Below are 10,839 nucleotides of genomic sequence, written 5' to 3' on the forward strand. Positions count from 1 at the left end.
TTTAGTGTCATGGACCTGCTTGTGGACTTCATAAATTTGACCTTGTTTCCAACCTTACCATCGGTCTTTTGGGAGGCATTGTCCAACAAACGAAAGGCTTGATGTAAATCAGGTTTCATAGACTGAATCAAGAAGGCATCACCAGAGAGCCATGGGTGCACGGCGTCGATCATGAAGTGAACCACAGGTTCTTGGCTTCAAGTGGTGCCAGTAATATGTCCTAGATGTCCGCAGTCAGTGAAGGAAATATAACCTGATGTAGATCACATTGGGTAATTAGCTCCATCTAGGATTGTAAATGGAGTGCCAAGGGGCTGATAGTCATTCTTTCCCTCAGACTGACTCAGACATAGTGGGTGAAGAGCCTCTTGTAGCTTCTGATGTAGTTGTCATCTTAAATGAAATTTATAAAACTCAAAAGTCACGCAATTATTACTTGGATCAAAGAGGCAGTCCAGAGGTTTATCTTAAGATCAGAACCAGGTTGAATTCACAGTACAGAATGCTACCTTAACTAAAACAAATTAAAATCCTTCACAGCAGTGTACTTTGGATGCAAAAATTAATGGAGAAATGCATGAGGGATGCGATGGGAAGACTTTGATCAGAAGACTCACTGCTCTGATACCAACTTGTTTCTTAAGAGGTCTTGTAGAATGTAGTAGTTTATTCAGGGCCCTAATGTGGTATCTATAATTTACAATTTAGCAGAAAAACAAAACTGAGAAGGAAAGGGAAATACAAATCTGAGAAGGAAAAGGAAAATAAAATTATAAAAAAACAAATACGAGTTCTAACTCCATGGAAGGAGAAAAATTAGGAACCCTCTCACGCTAGCGCCAATGCAAGTAAACTTTTCCTTTTTCTAAATCACCTTGTCAACAGTTTTGATTTTACGTGTCCCCCTTTATCTTACATAATTAGTTACATCAGGAATCTTGTTTTTTGGTTGGTATTATTTGAAATTGCTGTATGCATAGCTTGTCCTGATACTATGTTGTTCACTACTTTTGGTGGCATATGGAACACCTGTTTCCTCCCACTCATCTCCTGGTCATTAGATCAATAGTACTTTTGGGTCGTACATAAGAATGGTTTCCAAAATGGCCTTTGTAGCGTATGTCTTAAGCAATTTTTTAACCTTATGTAGTTGAATTGGATACTTACTCAATCTTTGGTGCAATCATGTCAGTGATCTGTTACAAAGGACTTCCTCAATGAGCCAAGGGATAATCTGGAAGAATGTTAGATGGCTATAAATCTGAGAGAGACAACAGAAGAACAAGAGTTGCTATTGGAATTCCTGTTGCAGATGCAAGAGAAACAAGTAGCTTCTGATAAATTACGCCATACGATTGATTGTCTGTCTTCTGACATTGAAGAAGTTCTGAAACAGTAAAGCATCTTAAAGAAAAAAGGAGACTTGAACCTGGAACCGAATATGGATCATAACTCAGCATTGGAAAGTTGGATCACTCTTCAATGAGTCTTGCAAGAGATGAGGAATCTTCTGGCTTTGGGTCCAGGAAACGTCTGAGACCAGGACTTCGAGTTTCTGATGAAGAGGAACTCAGTGATAACCAAGGAGAGTTTCAGATTCCAGAAAAACCTTGAAGGAGTTCTCTCAAAAGTTCTCGATTGATGAAGAACTTTAAAAAACTGGAGGCTGCTTATTTTTCCACAAGATGCAGGCTTATGAAACCAACTAGGAAGCCACCTACTAGGTGCTTAACAGTCAGTAGCAGTGGCAGGGGTTCAATTGTGGTAACTGAAGGAAGTTCTGTTGATAATGTGTCCCTAAAGAAGGTTCTGGTGAGGGTAGAACTAGAGGATGGATAAATCCATTCCTTGATGGTTTGTGCAAGTATTTATCATTCAGCAAGTTGAAAGTGAGAGCAGATCTGAAGCAAGGGGATTTGCTAAATCTTCCAATCTAGTGTGCTTTTTGAGCTTTGATCGTGATGGGAGAGTTTTTGCTACAGCTGGTGTGTTGGAAAATTAAAGTTTTGGGAATGTGATATGGTTCTAAATGAAGATTGTGATGTTCACTATCCAAGGCTAGTGAAATGGTTAGCAGATCAAAGCTTAGAGGTATATGTTGGAATAGTTATTAACAAAAGTCAGATTGCTTCAAGTGACTTTGAAGGAATAGTGCAGGTATCAAGCTTTAATTACTATAATGCTTTTTCTTTGTCTGATTTAACCTTTAACCTGCAAGGGTAATTTGTTTAGGTTTGGGAGCTAAGAGGGTAGTGTTTACGTGAAATGAGGGAGCATGAAAAACGAGTTTGGTCTGTAGACTTTCTTTAGCAGATCCAACAAAGTTGGCCAGTGGAAGGGAGATGAAGCTAAGAATCTATGGAATATCTAACTGGCAATTCTATTTTTCGTTCACTTGGTGGATGTCAGCTTTGAAACTAAACGCATTTACAGTTATCTGTTTTTTTGACCACATTTTTTTTAATTTGAGTGTATAATGAGTTGTTTCCCTTACATGGGTTTTTACTGCAGAAGGTTTGAGTGTCAGCACTATCAAAACAAAGGTTAATGTCTGCTGTGTTCAGTTTCTCCTGATTCTGATGTTTGCTTGTAATAGGTTCATAGATCATAAGTTTTATTAGACCTTCGTGAGTATAAGATCACCTCTGTACACATAAGTGGACTACAGCAAGACTGTTAGCTATGTGAAATTCGGGAGATTCGACGACTCTTGTTTCTGCATCCACAGATAACACAATAAAGCTTTGGGATTTATCAACAATCACATCTCGGGTGCTTGGGACAGTCCTCTCTAAACCTTCAAGGGCACATAAATGTCAAAGGTACGTTTGACAGACACACTCACACCACACTCACACTTACTATCCTCTTGGTAGGATGGGCTTTAATCCCTAGTCTTCCAAGTTCAATAAAGGTCAGGTCGCAGTGTATTGGAAAGCTTCTTGATGCGTAATTATTATATTTATTACCATCCATCCATGTGTGGATTTACAAAAAGGAAAGGAAGAAAAGAAACAAACATTTGTGTACCTGATTTTCAATATTTTTTTGAATGTAACCACTTTGAACTTGCTAAAATTGTTGTCTTTCTTATATATATAAATAACTTGGTTATTTGTTTTGTATTCCCTGTTTAATTAATAATCTTTTCAGCATATTGGAAAACTTCTTTTGCGCGTAAATTAGTAATTTTCTTTATTACCTTCCTCGTGGTAAGAATGAGGAAAAGGAGAAATAGGAAGCGGGGGGAAGGTAGCAAAAAAAGAATTGTTTACCTGATCTTCAATATTTCTTTGAATTCTAATCCACTTCCAACGTACATTCTTCCCATATCTATATCTTTGGGTTATTTGTTTGTATTCCCTAAGTTTAGTAGACCTGGCTATTTATTTGTATTCCTTATTTAATAAATAACCTCATCTTATTGTTTTATTCGTAGCTCCCTGTTTTGATAGTTTAAGCACTATCAAACAATGGCCAGTGTCTGCTGTGTTCAGCTTCCTTCTGATTCTGCTCGTCTGCTTGCAATAGGTTCAGCAGATCATAATCTTTATTGCTATAGCCTTATCTCTGGACCTGAGGAGGGAGTGAAATGTCCAGGATAGCATTTGCTGAACCAAGACTAAACTTTGGTGTTGTCTTACCATGGGTTTTTTCATCTTCTTGCCCTTGTATCCTCCAAATAGTGAGCATCAATATGCAATTCCAATCCACTTCTTCTGGCCTACATCTTGCTAACTGCAAGCTTGCTGTTAGAGACCTCTTTTGGTTGGCTGCATTTGGTGTCAACCTAGTTCTTGCGAGTGATTATTTGAGATGCCCCCTCACTTGAGAGCATTGTCAATGTTAGTTTTGAATCTGTGCAATCAAGAGGGTGGAATTAGTTGGAATACCTAATAACTCCTGTGCCAAACTGAATATATTTCCCGAAACTAGACTTTATGACTTGTAGAGAAAATCTCACCACTCTACCCCCATATAACCTTCCAAATTCTTGTCCTAAGTTGCTGAACTATGTCTCACAAAACTGCTTGCGGCATCGAAGAAGATGAGCCTAGGTTGGTAGAACTCAATGAACTCAAATTCTTGATCCGAAGGTATTTCTGAAAACCAGATTCTTTGTTGACTCAGAAAGAAAACCTCACTCAATTTGACCTGTATAGCCCTTCTCCCAATCCCTGCTTGAACCTTACTGTCCCATTATTCACTCATTGGTCGACTGACCCGGTAGACTAATCCAACTAATTAAATGGAGCCTGGAATTTACCAATTTGTCCTTGCCCTCCTCTATTTAAGCCTAAATGGATTACTTCGCCTCCTATGCCTCCTGCCCTGGAATGAGTTAGAACCTCCTAATCACCACCCCTTATCCTTGGTGATTCCTCTCAAGACTTGGAAGTAATCTTCTTCGCCTCTGCATCAAAGGTATACCTACTCTCTTTTCTTTCACTCTTCTCCATCTCTGATTTTCTTTCTTTAATTCAGATTCTTTACTGAGATCAGGGAAGAAGATGGTGCACTCTTGCAACCATCCACTCCATGATCTCATCTTGTTCCTGAGATCTATGATCATCATCATGATCTCAACCCGAAATGGAATCTTTGAAAACCCTAACCCTAATCCCTTTGAAACCCTAACCTGGGTGATTATCTCGAGAACCTTTGGTAACCTCTCATGTGAGGGAAACCTCATGGGTAATGTGGAGGTTGATCTAAATTCAATATTCTTTAATTCTTCTTGTTGTAATTGGCCAATCATCAATTCCCTCCCTCCGTGATCTTAATCTTTTTATGGGAACCATAAGGGTGAAACCCTAATTTCTTGGGTTAGATCAAGAACCCATATTTTGACCATGATTATCTTCCCATAATGTTTCTATTAACCTAAACAAGATTTTCTTATTATGTTCTTGATTGCAACCATTCCCTTTCTTCCGTGATCATAACCTTTTCATGAGAGCCATAAAGGTTGAAACCCTAATTTCTTGGGTTAAATCAAGAACCCATATTTTTACCATGACTTGATGATTTTATCTTCCCATATGATTCTAATACATCCTAGGAAGTTCCCCTTCGAATTTCGGATCAATCCGACTTCAAACGAAGAAGTTATGGCCAAAAACAGTTTTCACTATTCCGTCTTGACTCGATTGGTCGACTGGGTCAGTAGACCAAGGCAATCGACCAATGAAGTCGTGGCTTCAATTTTCGCTCGATTTGATTTGTTTGCTCTCCGATCTTTTAGGTATCTTTCCTAATGTTATATCTATGCTTGTTAGGGGTTTATTTGCTATGTTTGGTGTCTCTCTTTGATCTTTGGATTATCTTCGGCGATAATCGGGTAAGGACAGACTTGATTCCTTAACTACATAGATTGCTTGTTCTTTGGTTTCTACTTTATGAAACTATGAGATTACCTACTGTTATTGTATTTTAATTCTGATCTCCTACTGTGGGAACGGTAGCACTTATTTATATCATCTTTTCATTGTTTATGTTATATGAATTACTTATTACTGCTTAATCTAATGTTGCTTTTACATTCTCTTTTATATGATGAACTACTAAGGTTGTGTATGTCATGACTGATCCGAGAATGTGTTTGCTTAAGTTTGGTTTGGGATTGGGGAAGTGTCCTTTTGACACTTCTGTCCTTGGACATTATCCGGAAATAGTATGGGATGTTTCCCGGGTTGCCCATCGACACTTTCCGAATCAATGATTGTCATACCTAGGGATGTCTAGCAATGTTTGGCTAGGATATACCCCTGTTATATCAGACCCGATTCGGAAGGGTATTGAGACCGAACGACCCGTGGTAGCAATGGGGATTCACGGGCGCTCAAGACCGGTAACCAACCCGTGAGAGGACGGGAATCACATTGTGGGGGCCATTTATTGGAGGGTTGCATATGGCTAGACTTGGGCTCATGGGCGCTCGAGACCGGTGAGTTATATCCGTGAGAGGACATGAGAGCTTCCCGTTTACCATATGTGGATAACCAATAGGGTTGATGAGTCCGTAGTCCGAGTTGGTCGGTGCCATAGGATACGCCGACTCTAGTGCGAAGGATACCGGAAAGGATCGTCGGGGACGAGGAATGGACGTATCTCGGAACCGAGTTGATATAACTGACTAGATGACTTGCATTGGGCTAGGCTTTCCCCTGACATGCGCCGGTACTTATGCCAAACGGTTGTGAGAGAGTGTGTTGACTTAACCCCTTACCATGGAAATTGTCCGAGAAGGATGCAGGACCCATTACCAATCGGTCGCCCGAGATATCTTAAATGGTTGGAGGGAATCCAAGATATCTTAAATGGTTGAGGATGTGAGCGGACCTACCCAAAGAAGTACGGTGCTATGACTTAAAGCATGTCTACCATAGAGACCAGCATACATAGAGTTAGATGCATACATACATTACTTGTTTCATATTGTATTGCATCTTGTTATGGTTTGCTTCCATGTTATTTATGTTGTTATGGATTAACTTGCCTTACTGGGTTTCTTTCGAAACTCATTCCTTTTTTTGTACAATCTGTTGTTAGACTTCTCTACAGGTTTGGATTTCTTTGACGGCTCGTATGAGGAAGCGCAAGGTGAAGAAGATGAAGACTGAAGAACAATAAGCGCCTGATCAAGATGTGGATTAGATTTCTTTTGTTTCTTCTAGACTTATCTTTTACTTTACTTGTATTAGCTTAGAGCTTTACTTGGATTCCGATCTACCTTCCGCATGTATTTGTAGGGTATAATTCCGCTATACTCTACAGTTGTCTTTTGATTTTGGTATCTTGTTATTCCGCACTCTGATATTTTTTATGATCCTTCTGAGATCCTTTCTTGACTTTTATTATAAATTACTTGAACATTATGATTTGTTCTTGCTTTTGATTATGTTATTGTGCGAAATGGATATGATCGTTCCTAAACTTGATCTTTCGGGCTGTGGATCACACTCTCGGGTATACCGGATAGGGTACCGGGCTGGGAGGATGTGACACTTGGGTCTTGCATCCCTCTCGAACAATTCCATGGCTGGGGTTTCGGTCACCGCTCTCTCACATCACCATTGGTATAAGTATTGGCGTTGTCACGATAAAGCCTAGCCCAATGCAAGTAATCTACTCAGTCATACCATGTCAGATTCAAATACGTCCATTCCTCGCCCCGGGCGATCCTTTCTGGTATCCTTCACACTAGAGTCACGGATATTACTCACCAAACTCATCAACCCCATTGGTCATCCACAAATACTAGACGGGAAGCTCTCACGTCCTCTCACGGATATGACTCACCGATCTTCGAGCGCCCGTGAGCCCAAGTCTAACTGTTTGCAACTCTACCAACAATGGCCCATTTCGGGTATCCGTAATATGATCTATGTCCTCTCATGGGTTGGCTACCGGTCTTGAGCACCCATCAAACCATACTACTACCACAGGTCGTTCGGTTTCAATACCCTTCCGATTCGGGTCTGATATGACAAGGACATCCTAGCCATACATCTAGACAAGTCTTATGTATGTCATCCAATAATTCGGGAAAGCGTCGATGGACACCTTCGAAGAACATCCCATACTATTCCCTCCGGTGTCCAAGGATAGAAATGTCAGTAGGACATTCCTCAATCCCAAATTATACTTATCCAACCACATTCTCAGTTCATCATATCACACTTACATGATACATCATCATATTGAAAGTCACATCATAACATCGCATGATTCAAGTGTATATGTAAATAACAATAATTATAGAGACATGATATACAAGAGTAATTAAACATGTTACTACTGTTAAGAGACAACTACAGCAGTCATATGATGTCTAAATAAAATTGATAAGCTAAGCATTTCAAGTTGTCAATTATCATTGAATAAATACATAGTCCATGTTACATGGGTATAACCATCCTTACCTTAATCAAATCAGGAAATATAGCAAGTACCACTTAGAATAGTCCCCAACTTAGTGCTTGAACCCTGGACAACATATCCCGCAATATTAAAGAAGGAAACAATCAAATCGGAGATCAAATGGAGCGAAACGAGCAAGTGTTGAGTTGCTGTCCTCCTTTGGTCGACTGACTGGTCAACTGACTCAGTCGACCAAGATGAATAGTGACGGGCAGCATAATGAATTTTGGCCCGAAACTGATCTTCCGGGGCTCAGATCGATCCGAAACTTGGAGGGATTGATCATAGCAGTATAAGGACACTATACAATGAATATTATCATGATCCAATGGTCCAATTAGGAATACCCAAATTGAAACCCTATGTTCTATATGCTAAACATCAAGAATTGAAATGGAATTTGTTGCAATGGCAAGGAATGATGGGGAATCAGCTAAGGAAGTAAAAACTATACTAGAATCATAAACCAATAGTAAATCAGACCTAGCATACATCTACACATCAGTTTAGATCAATAAGACAAGTTGGAATGACAAGAATCATAGAACTACAATGCTATTGATTGTATTGGAAGCATAGCATAGCAAGAATGGAAGAAGAAGAAAAAAACAACGGAAATGAAAGGGGAAACACATGACCAAGTGTTTGCAAGGTTGCAGCACTTTAGCCATGGTCTCAATAGCAAGAAAGAGTAGAGGAATGAGTAGAATAGAGAATGAGAGAGAGAGAAATCATACCTTGAGGAAGCAATGGAGATGGGAGGCAATGATTGAGGCCAAGATCCTTCACCAACTTCAAGGAATGCCCTAGGGAAGCTCACTCCTCATTCTCTGGAGTGCCAATTAGGTTAGGCTTTCACGAGTTCCCATAAAGTAGGCTTAAAATAATAGAGAATTTTGTGATTTTTGGATTTATTAATCTGCTGGTTGATTGGCTGGTCGACTGGTCAATAGACCAAGCAGTCGACCAAGCCTGAACAACAACTTCAGTCAGGGAATTGGAAGGCCAGACTGATCCAAATTGAGTTGGGTTTTCTCCTACAAGTGAATCAACAAGTCCAGATTAGACAAATACCTTCAGAACGAGATCGGAAGTGCATCACGTACTTCAACTACGCTCCCCCCTTCAAGGTGCAGTTTCTCACTGAACACTGACAGTGTATCCAAGTAAGGGGCATCACTGTCAATATCCATAAGCTCTGAGTCATACACCAAATTTTCAACTAGGAGGGCCCACAAGTCTCTTCTTTCACTACTCCGGGTCTTCGAACCTACAAACACCAACGGATCCGGGTCAGGGTCAAGGTTAGGAAAAGGCTGGATTTCATAGTAGTGGCTACTTTGAAGGTCACTGTGAAGGTCCCAAGGGGTATTACTCTATGTACCAGGATTAGTCCAACTCTGGTGTGGGAGCGGCCGTGCTGGGTTTCCTATATTTTTAGTTATGAGGACATATTGTATAAGATGGAGGAAACATTTGTCTAGTTATCCATCTTTTAGTTTCTCTTTTAAATACTTGGTTTTGTAATCTTAACTTGTGTGAAGTGTTTTCCGCACACTTCATCTTTTTGACCTTATACATACTTGGTATCATCTAACTTCCCGTACTCTGATTGTGTTATCTATCTTATACTCATTTTGATCTTATTACTTATATGTCCTTACATTGATTATATTGTTCATGATTGTGTTATCACGTATGTGGGAGGCATGGTCGCTCGATACTTGATCCTTGGGACTGTGGATCACATACCCGGGTATGCCAGGTAAGGTACCGGCTGGGTAGATGTGACAGTTCTGATCAGCAGACCCACACTGGTGATCAAGGTACTCATGACGTACCCGGTGCTCCGAACATCAAAGTTTTCTTGATATTGCCAACATCATGGGCAATATGATGCAAGAACAAGCAAATTAGTTCAATCAGATGCTAACAGGTTTCATGACTCTGCACAACGAGACTCGTGCTGGTGCTAATGGGAATCCTCATGCCACAGTTCTGAATGCGGATAGGTTGGCTGGAACTCCTCATACTCGTCTGATGGAGTGTTTCTTGAAGTTGCAAGTGCCTATCTTCACCGGAGTGTCCAAAGATGCTTTGTTTCAGAACAAGTGGCTGCGAGAGTTAGAAAAGGCTTTCCGTCATCTGCAATGTTCTGAAGCTCAGAAGATTTTGTTCGTTGAACAGAAGCTTCAACACGAAGCTGAAACTTGGTGGACCTCTACTCGTCGTATCTTGGAAGCTTTGCATACTGGTGGACTGACTTGGGAAATTTTCAAGGAAGCATTTTGTAAGAATTATTTCCCTGAAGCCGTACAGGATGCTAAGGAAGCTGAGTTTATGGCTTTGATGCAAGGATCACTATCTATGTTGGAATACCAACAGAAGTTCGAAGAGCTCCACTTCTTTGCACATGATTCTTTGAAGCCTAGTCGTGCTAAAGCAAAGAAATTCTTTAAGGGATTGCAACCTGCAATCAGAGCATATCTCACAGTTTAGCCTATTGAAAGCTATGCTGAAGTGGTTTAGAATTCGTAAAAGATGGAAGAGACTGAAAAGGAAAATGCTCGTGTGCAAAGACCTTGGCAGTCAAGGAATCCTGGATTAGTTGATCGTACTGAGCGGAATTTTGTTAAACTCCGCACCTTACCCTACTCCCCGCCTTCCACCCTAGGAGTGTAGGTAAAAGTCCCGGATTTCAGCAAGGCTGGCCAAGATAGTCGGTATGGTGGGAATAGACAAGTTGTGAATATTCCGAATGCTAGGCCCGTGAATGCAAATTCTAGACCTTTGGTTCAGAAGCCCCCAGCTACAGTTATCCCAGTTGGACTTAAGGACTCTGTTTTCTTCTTCTGTAAGCAGACCAGTCACTATGCTAAAGCCTGTCCGAAGAGGCCAGTTCAACAATCTGTTCTT

At 40.4% G+C, this 10,839-nt stretch overlaps 1 pseudogene; it reads left to right on the plus strand.

Moving 5' to 3' along the window:
• The first annotated feature begins 1,249 nt into the window (after positions 1 to 1,249).
• Positions 1,250 to 3,605, plus strand: LOC149004806 (protein SPA1-RELATED 4-like; annotated as a pseudogene).
• Positions 3,606 to 10,839: the final 7,234 nt, after the last annotated feature.

The sequence above is a fragment of the Hakea prostrata genome, chromosome 9 (genome assembly GCF_041222555.1).
Source record: "Hakea prostrata isolate BN-2017 chromosome 9, UWA_Hpros_2, whole genome shotgun sequence".
Taxonomy (NCBI): domain Eukaryota; kingdom Viridiplantae; phylum Streptophyta; class Magnoliopsida; order Proteales; family Proteaceae; genus Hakea; species Hakea prostrata.